Here is a 10897-nt window from a genome sequence, read left to right on the forward strand (position 1 = left end):
GCAGACATCCTGTTGGAAATGGCGCTTTTTGCAGGGTTGTCCCTAAACGTTATGCTTCTTCTCCTTTGTTTTCCCTGCCCTGTGGTTGTTGGCTATAGATCTCTGGGCATTTTACCAATGTTGATCAGTTCTAAAGTGCATATGCTCTCTGTGTAAATTGTTATTGTGATTGCTTATCCATGATTGGCATATTTGTTTTGCCAGTTGGTCCCTAGTAAAATGCACTGAGTGTGCCAGGGCTGGTAATTCAAATGCTACTAGTGCGCTTGCAGCACTGATTGTGCCACCCACATAAGTAGCCCTGAGAAAATGTCTCAGGCCTGCCACCGCAGTGCCTGTGCGCAGTTTGTCAACTGCCATTTTGACCTGGCCAGTGTACTCACTCGCCAGGCCTTACCTTTCCCTTTTCTTACGCACAGGACACCCCTATAGTATGCCCAAGAAACCCCTGTGGGCAGATTGCAGTGTATGTGAAAGGTAGGACATGTACTGGCGTGGGTAACATGTCCTGATAGTGAGATACTGTCAATTTCGTTTTTCACTATTGAAAGGCTATCTTGCCCATAGGACAGGATGGGGAATGCTGTGTAACAGTTTTACAAGCATATTTTCCTATAGGAGTAAGATAAGAACTTAGAGTCTGGTATCCCTGAACTCAGAATTTAATAACACATCTTTTAGGAAGGATGGTTTTTAAATTCTGTGTTTGAAAATAGCACTTTTAGAAAGTGGCTATTTTCTTGTTCAACCTTTCTGTGTGTCTCTGCCTGTTTGTGGATTGACTGTCTGGCTTGAGAGTGACAGGGGCTGGGGTGGCTCCAGGCGTCTGGGTGAGTCAGCACTAGGCTGAATAGGCCGATATGCATTTGGAGTGGTGGGAGGAGTAGTACCTGGGCCTGAATAGGGCTGTGTCTGCCTGCCACAATGCTGGCTCCACTCCCTGTGGTGTGTCAGAGGGCCCTGGCCTACACTAACAAAGGAAGAAGTTGTGCAAGAGTGCACCCAGAACTGGTTTGGACTGGGTCCAGGACCCCTTACACCTAGAGAACAAAGACTTTTGGGGTATAAATATGAGAGGTGAAACCCCTGTAACTTAGATCATCCTGGAATTCAAGAGGAACCTTTGCCGAGGAGAAGAGTTGGGGAAACTGAAGAGAAGGACTGCCATTGCTGTGTGTTCTGGGGCTAACCTGCAGTTGCTATTCTGCAGAGGAAAGGAGAAGGACTTGTGTGCTGTGTCCCCTGCTTGAAGAAGATCTCCAAGGGCCTGAGGAGAGCTGGCCTCCTGTTTTGAAGTCCCAGGGACAAAAGGACTTCACCCCCAGCTCTCCCTGAACTCTGCTGTGTGAGTTCTGACCTGCCTAGAGTGCTTGATCCAGTTGTGGGGCCTCTGGAGGTTGTTTTCTGCTGCTTTTGGGAGCTGGAAGAAGAAGAAGCGTGAAAAGAAATGCAAAACCCGACGCATCGCTCTTCTTGCGGCACATTTCACCGGCGCATCTCGATGGCACAAGAAGATTTACGTCGCATCACCGTGCTGCTGCGAAGATCATCGCAGGGCCTCTCGCCGCTGCAAGAACCGACGCATCGAGGGGTTGTGGCTGATGAGGACCGATGCCACGCCATGCAACGTCGCTGCATCGATCTCGGTCACATCCCGAAGACCCACGCATCGTACCTGTGCAAGACGCTTTCCTGACCCATCACTTGCGAACCGGAACCGGCATGAAGACTCGACGCATCGCTCCCCCTACAGACCGGACTCAACGCAACTCGTCAGCTGCATCCAGTGGGGTGTCGCATCGCCTCCCCAGGGTCTCAGGAGTATCACATCTGTTTGTTTTCTGATGCTGCAGCTGTTTGGCTTGGGAACTTTTGTTGCATCTCCAGGTACTTTGGTGCAAAGTCACGCACCCATAGATTTCTATGGTACAAGTTCTCAAAACCTCTTTGAAGTCATATTTTTAACTGTGTTTGTTGGAATTTTGTCATTTTTGTCTTGTGTAGTTTAGATAAAGATACTTTATTTTTCTAAACTGTTGTGGTGTCCATTTGTGGTGTTTTCACTATGTTACTGTTAGTGTTGGTACAAATACTTTAAACATTGCCTTTGGGTTAAGCCTGTCTGCTCGTGCCAAGCTACCAAGGGGTGAGCAGGGGTTATCTAAAGTGTGTATTCCCTTTACCCTGACTAGAAGTAAAGGTCCCTATTTGGTCAAAGGTACCTACCTCTGCCAACTAGAAACCCCCAGTTCTAACACATCCTGACTGCTATATTGCAAGTGGTATAAGCTTCAATGCACTTGCAATAAGATGGACTGGATATCCACGACCTTTGCGATGTAGTATCCCATCTGGCAATCTCAAAACAAGACCCTAAACCTCTGTTTAAATGCCGTATGAAAAACAGCGCCACTCCATAAGAACTTTTGGGTCTATCAGTGCCTGGTGGAAGGACCATAGCATCTTTTACTGCAATCCAACCCAATAGCTTTAGAACAGACTCCTGCCAGCCCATCGCAGCTGGCCCACAAGTGGGGGAGACAAAAAGAAATTAAATGGTCCGCAACTCACTCATCTGAACATGGAAAGACATTCTTCCAGAAATTGCTTATTCTACTTTTCCACCTTAGTCACAAGTAGAAACTGGAAAAGGCAAAGCCTGGTGGATATTTAACTAACAGCTGAGCGATTACTTTTTAAAATAAAGTGCTCCAACATCCAGAAATGCATGTTGGCAAAGCATGACATTGTAGGCGGTTGTAACCCTAAAATCTTACACCCCAAAAGCACGTCCACTGGTCGGTGGATGGGGACGGTGTTAGCGTCAATTTTATGACAATGTGTCCAAAGACAGGATTCAAAATCAGCACATCAAAAATGCAGTCAAATAAGAAAGAACTGACCCAATAATTGAGCTCTAGGGTGGAATTAGAAAATGTATGAGGATTTATTACGAAACTTCAACAAATACAATGGAAAAATAGTTGACTGCAGTTGCATTATATTTCCTTTAAATGAATAAAGTAATGGCCATGAAGGCTCTCAATAATAGAACAATAAAAAATAATAGGCAAATCAAAAATAGACTAAGTCCCAAATATGCAGCAAAATCATTTAGAAAATGGACAGCATCACTAGTAGCACAGGAAAGGTCTCTTGCTTACTCTCTAAATCAAGGATCATATAGGAAATCTCCCTATGGAACAGTTTAAAAAGTTCAAAATCATTGTGGTGTGAGCAAAAAAATACATTTTCAGCAAATGATAATACTGAATTTGAAATTGGCCTACAGCCCTATCATCTCATCGTTAACACACTATATGAATATTGATTCAGCCCCCTCTGACCTAATGTCATCTGGAGTTGTCAGAACAAACTAGTTACAAAAAAATAGTGAACCATTGCAAATGAAAGCAATACTGCATGTAAGCAGAGATCCTTGGAAAAATGTTGCATTAGTGAGCCTATTCTAGAGAATTTTCTTTGTGAACAGTGTCATTCAGAAGTGAGCAAACATGACTTGTTTGACTAAGTTAAGCAGAAATAATAAACAGTGAATGTGACATCCATTTTAAACAAGATGGTGTTGAAGCCTGTCCGAAGACTTGTTAGCATAAGCCAGGAAAATACATTTTAGCAAATCATATCAAAATCATTTTAAAGGCAATATCATCAAATCAGTGTACATGTATAAAGTTCAGTGTAGATTACTTGCTCAACACACTATTAATAATGCACATTCTTGATTAATACATACAAGCTTCATCAGCCCACCCTGAACACTCTAGTATCACTAAAATCTCTCAACAAATTATAAGGCAGTCTGGATCACTTTCTTTTTCTTGCATTTTAATTCTTCCAACATCTTGAGCTGAATATATATATATTCACTGAAAAAACCATAGGTTTCAGGGGCGTTATAGTTAGGAATTGGCATTTAAAAAACCTTAGAAATTCACTGAAAAAACCAAAGGTTTCAGGGGCGTTATAGTTAGCTGGACATTTCCCTCGTACAAAACCCTAGAAATTCCCCTGTTATAGTTAGTTCAGCTAACTATAACTTGCGCCACCGCAATGCACTGCTGATGACGTCACATATTACATCACTCATGACATGGTCAGTGACATCACTGATGACATCACTGATGACATCTCAAATGATTGTACGAGGGAAATGTCCAGCTAACTATAACGCCCCTGAAACCTTTGGTTTTTTCAGTGAATTTCTAAGGTTTTTTAAATGCCAATTCCTAACTATAACGCCCCTGAAACCTATGGTTTTTTCAGTGAATTTCAAAGGTTTTTTAAATGCTAATTCCTATCTATAACTTATCTCTGAAGATATCATGAAAAGCATTCTTTTTTCAAAGTAGGGTGCACATTAGTTTTGTGGAAAAGCATCTTTGTGATTGGTTAAGAAAAAGCAGTTTCAACGTGGAGTACATATCAAAGGATAAAATTTGCTCAGATCAACCACACCTGCTACTTGCATTTGAAAGGCACTGTTCGAACTTAAAACAATCGTCAACTTTTAACCTGCACGTGTCGTTAAATATTCAAGAAAATGTTGCAAAATATATCGTTAAGTTTTAAAAAATTGCTGAACTTTTAACCTGCACGTGTTGTAGAATGTTCTAGAAAGTGTGTTGTTGATAGAATACGTTGCACTTCTGACTTCTATGTGTTGTTCAATATTAAAAAAATGGTTCATATGGAAAATTAAAAAGAAACCAATAGAGAAGTTTTGAAACCTAAAAGAATCAAGGAACTATTCTAATTTATTCTTTACATGTATTTATGTGTGCAGCAACAAAATTATAGACACAACAGCAGTAGGAAGAGGAAGAAGCAGGGAGTGGGGGGGGGGGGGAGATGGGCAGAATGGCACACATGCACAATTAAGTACAACACACATATAGACTAACAATGGCCAAAATGAAACACACCAACAAGCAGCACAAGTCACACAACCCGCCAACATCACACCACTGAACGAGCATAGAAGTGAAAACCACGCTGCATTCATACAGGATGTGTACAAAGGCCAGTCGTTGGTGTTGTGGGATGTCTGCGACCGTGGGAATCATGGATGAGATGCCCAGTATGTGGCACATGGTCGAGTTCACTGTGTGTTAGGTTGCCAAACAGCTGCACCTCCCTCCCACGAGCCCCCACACTTTTGTACGGTGCGCTGTTGTATCTCGTGCACTCGTACAGCACACCATTGTAATGCCTATTTGCACATGTCCTGCTACATTCCAACTACAACATCACAGTGCCGTTTGGAGGTGGTGCATGCCAGTTTACAACATCAACTGCTGCGGCTCTTGTAGCAGGCCACACCAGAACACAGAGACACACTTACCGCACTTCCTGTCCACGGACATGTTCGAGACACCCCGTTCCCCTTGCCGGATAGGCACACCCCTGCACTGACCTGTGAACCCCAGACCAGCACACGCCAGTTGTGCATGCAGGAGGATGCATGCATAGCTACACATCCAGGCTCACTGCCAACGCTGAGGTGACAGCACACTATGATGTTGCAGGGCTCGTGCCTATCATGCTAAGACAATGACCACAGGGACACACTTACTAAGATGTGGGTTTGGGGGGCATTGGCAGTCCTGGAGTTGTTGAGATGAGTCTCTAGCCCTCATGGGTATCCCTGTATCATGCTCATTGACTCTATGGTACCTGTGGGTGTTCTGGTGTGGCTCTTGACTGTGTTCCCTTTCATGGTGCAGGTAGTTGTCCTGTTTAACACCAGCAGAAAGCAGGTGTAAAATTCCTGGTGCTAACGTGTCTTATCGCCGGAATTTGTTTCGCATTGCAATTGGTGTGAAAGTTGTGATGGGATTTTTTTCGTGTGCAGAATAATATACGAACTGAGCAGTGTATCTCATCAAGATCCAGCACCTGACGCACTATTCCCAATCAATATAAATACAATGAGATTTCTTAATAGATTTTGTGTGTACACTGTAACTGCAGCCAATACCTCAGTGCAATTCAATACAGGATTTTAGTATTTAGAATAAATCGGAAAGGTGCACCTCGTGTCTTTTTGGACGGGAACGGCTACTCTCCATTTCATTATCAGCACTTTAACGGAAGTAAAGTTGAGATAAATCTAACACACTATTCAGAAGTTAGTGCAAACTGCAGATATCACCAGTATTCCAGCGATAAGTCCCCCAAAATTTAACACCATGGTGGACTCCATCAAATAACAGTAATAAGAACAAGAAAGAGTCACACAGCAGTTAAGAGAACAACCAAAAACGTTATGAATTTTTTTTTCAAACTTTATTTTTTATAATAATAAATATGTTAACGAAAAACTATTTTCAAACTTTATTTTTTTATTAACATATATATGAACAATAAACTAATAAACAAAATGTAACGACAATAGTAAAAAACAACAAGGCGGAACACTACTGTGGGGACAATGGATGTCGACGACAGACCTGGAAAATAAGAAAGATTGTTAAAAAAAACAAGATGGTATTCTCAACAAAATACCACAAGAAACAAATCACAGATATATAAAATGCATACAGCTAACACAATTTTATAAGTTTAACTTACAAAAACAGTAAATGTTGCCGCTTTAAAATATTTACAGAATCTGAAGAAAATGTTTTGCAGAAGGCACCACACAAACAACGTTTTTCTTCAGTGGTGAGGACATTTTTTACTTTTTCCAAGGAGTAAACAAAGACCAATGCCACCTTCGTCACTCGCAAGATTTGCCAAAGAGTTCTGTTACGAGGAGATCCTAACAAAAACTACTCGTGCGGCACAGCAAGTATGATGAAACACCTAAGGACCCTTCATCCAAACAATCTTGCACGAGAAGAGTGCAAACAGATGAGAAACACTCCTGTTCTGTATCTGTAAAAAAGAATCACAAATAAATGTATATTAATAACTTTCAAATGTATACTATTCCATTACTGTACAAACACATTTTATATAAAAACTGACTATGAAACTATAGCCCTGAACCACAAGTGTGACGATCATTAAAACACTACATGCATAGTGCATACTACTTTGAAGCAGTTCATGCCCTAAAGCCTACCTCACTAAAACACTACATGCTAACTGACTAAATGATTACAGTAGTATAAGGAGACACACTTGGTGACTCACAGGGTGTTTGCTAGAAGAGTATGAATACTAACTAGGGAATAGAAGGTGTGAAACACAACTGTGTAGGTGATTAGAGGACTGCATCCATACTGCATAGGCATTTAAAGCAGTCCATGTGCTAAGGCCTGGCTCACTGCATGACTACTTGGGTACTGACTGAATGATTATCGTACAGCAAGGAGAGTGCCTAGGTGAATTTATAAGTGCTTGGCTTTTCGCACAGAGAATAGATTAGTACTTGGTACTGAATGGGTCACTAGAGGAGTGCAAAGGCAGTGACAAGTGCTGGACTGTATGGATACTGACTAGGAAATTGAAAGTGTGAAAGACAAGTGTCTAGGTGGTTAGAAGACTGCATGCATAGTGCAAAGGGGTTTGAAGCAGTCCATGTGCTAAGGCCTGGCTCAGTGTATGAATACTTAGGCACTGACTGAATGATTAGAGTACTGCAAAGATAGTATCTTGGTGAATTTATAAGTGTTTGGGTTTTAGCACAGTGAATGGATTAGTACATGGTGCTGAATGGGTCACTAGAGGACTGCAAAGAGAGTCACAGGGTATTTCCTGGAAGTGTATGGATACTGACTAGGGAATTGAAGGTGTGAAAGACAATTGTGTAGGTGGTTAGAGGACTATATCCATACTGCATATGCATTTAAAGCAGTCCATGTGCTAAGGCCTGGGTCACTGGATGAGTACTTGGGTACTGACTGAATGATTAGAGTACTGCAAGGAGAGTGCCTGGGTGAAGTTATTAGGATTTGGCGCTGTGAATGGATTAGTACATGATGCTGAATGGGTCACTTGAGGAGTGCAACGGCAGTGACAGGGTGTTTGCTGGAAGTGAACGGATACTGACTGGGGAATTGAAGGTGTGAAAGACAAGTGTGTAGGTGGTTAGAGGACTGCATGCATAGTGGATATGGGTTTGACGTAGTCCATGTGCTAAGAACTGGCTCAGTGCATGAATACTTAGGCAGTGACTGAATCATTAGAGTACTGGAAAGAGAGTGTCTAGGTGAATTCATAAGTGTTTGAGTTTTGGCACAGTCAATGGATTAGTACATGCTGTTGAATGGGTCTCTAGAGGACTGCAAAGGAAGTGACAGGATGTTTCCTGGAAGTGTATGAATACTGACTAGGGAATTGAAGGTGTAAAAGACAAGTGTATAGTATGTCAGAACACTTTTATTTGAAACAATCTATTTGGTACTTAGAAACTGACTAAATAATCAGACTACTTCTAGGACAGTGCTTAGGTAAAACTTTTAAATTTTCAGTTCTGCCACAGTGAACAGAATAGTACATGGTACTGCACCTTAGTGTCAAACCCTGACTCATTTTATCAATGCATAAGCAAAGACTAGCTTCTAATGCTACTAAAACTTGACAACATGAGAGGTTTTAAATTAGTTATCTGTCAGCAAATACACGATGTTACCAAATGCTTCTCTCACAATCCTTACCCAAATGCACACAGACTCACAGTGTGATTTTAGACAAGCAACACTATCCTAGGAGTTTACCAAAACTCATTCACTAGTCTGGAAGAGTTAATGGTACTGCACACAATCTACATATTTAAGTACAGCACATCAGTGTCAAAGCATGACTCATTTAATCAACATATAAGCAAAGACTGGATTCTAATGCTACTAAAACTTCTCAACATGACAGATTTTAAAACAGTTATCTGTCAGCAAATACATGATGTTACCAAATGATTCTCTCACAGTGATCCCAAATACACACTAACTCACAGTATGATTCTAGACAAGCACCACTATCCCTATGAGCTTACCAAAACTCATTCACTACAGTGCAAGTGGTAAGGGAACTGCACACAATCTACATATTTCACAACTGCAATTTACTGTCAATGCCTGATTCATATAATGAAAGCATAAGCCATAACTGTCTTCTAATGCTACTAAAACTTGACAACATGACATGTTTTACAACACTTATCTGTCAGCAAATACACGATGTTACCAAACACTTCTCTCACAGTGGTTCCCAAATACACACAGACTCACAGTGTGATTCTAGACAAACTACACTATCCCTAGCAGCTTACCAAAACTCATTCACTACAGTGGAAGTGGTAAGGGAACTGCACACAATCTACATATTTCACGACTGCACTTTAGTGTCAATGCCTGACTCATTTAATCAATGCATAAGCAATGACTGGCTTCTAATGCTACTAAAACTTGACAACATGACAAGTTTTAAAACAGTTTTCTGTCAGCAAATACACAATGTTACCAAACGCTTCTTTCACAGTGGTTCCCAAATGCACAAAGACTCACAGTGTGATTCCAGACAAGCACCAGTATCCCTAGGAGTGTACCAAAACTCATTCACAACACTGGAAGTGATAAGGGAACTGCACACAATCTACATATTTCACGACTGCTCTTTAGTGTCAATGCCTGACTCATTTAATCAACACATAAGCAAAGACTGGCTTCTAATGCTACTAAAACTTGACAACATGACAGGTTTTAAAACAGTTTTCTGTCAGCAAATACACAATGTTACCAAACGCTTCTTTCACAGTGGTTCCCAAATGCACAAAGACTCACAGTGTGATTCTAGACAAGCACCAGTATCCCTAGGAGTTTACCAAAACTCATTCACAACACTGGAAGTGATAAGGGAACTGCACACAATCTACATATTTCACGACTGCTCTTTAGTGTCAATGCCTGACTCATTTAATCAACACATAAGCAACGACTGGCTTCTAGTGCTACTAAAACTTGACAACATGACAGGTTTTAAAACAGTTTTCTCCCAGCAAATACACGATGTTACCAAACGCTTCTCTCACAGTGGTTCCCAAAAGCACAAAGACTCACAGTGTGATTCTAGACAAGCACCAGTATTCCTAGGAGTTTACCAAAACTCATTCACTACACTGGAAGTGATAAGGGAACTGCACACAATCTACATATTTCACGAATGCACTTTAGTGTCAATGCCTGACTCATTTAATAAACACATAAGCAAAGACTGGCTTCTAATGCTACTAAAACTTGACAACCTGACTGGTTTTAAAACACTTATCTGTCAGCAAATACACAATATTACCAAATGCTTCTCTCACAGTGGTTCCCAAATGCACACAGACTCACTGTGTGATTCTAGACAAACAACACTATCCCTTGCACTATATGAAAACACATTTCTTCATCTAGAAGTAGTACTACATTTTAGTATAGAAACATAACATAACTCATTTCACAAATTCATAAACAATGACTGGTTTCTAATTCTACCAAAATATAAAAACTGCACAGTTATCTCTCTACAATCACATGAAAAACACAAATGCCAATCACAGAATGGTTTCTACATGCACACACATTGTAAAGAAAATAAGTACTCCCTACACTTTAGCAGGAAAAATACATTAGTCTTATTAAAATCAAAATAGTCCACATACATCCCCTCACAATTAAATAACTCATCTTTCAAGTTCTTTTGTAGATTAAGGAGTATATCAATCACTCACCATATTTTCTTTTACAGAATCTCTGCACTGTGCACCTCTCAGCAAAAGCAAAGAATGGAAAAGTTTCCCTTTCATTTTCCACACATATACATGTAAACATCAAATCACAATCCTTCGCACATCAACTCAAAAGCAAACACACATTTCTATTGGTTAAACATTTCAACACTTTCCAACTGAAATACATTTCAACCTTTCCCCCAATCTGCCTTCTGC

This window comes from Triturus cristatus, chromosome 5_2 (assembly GCF_964204655.1).
Source record: "Triturus cristatus chromosome 5_2, aTriCri1.1, whole genome shotgun sequence".
NCBI classification, from domain to species: domain Eukaryota; kingdom Metazoa; phylum Chordata; class Amphibia; order Caudata; family Salamandridae; genus Triturus; species Triturus cristatus.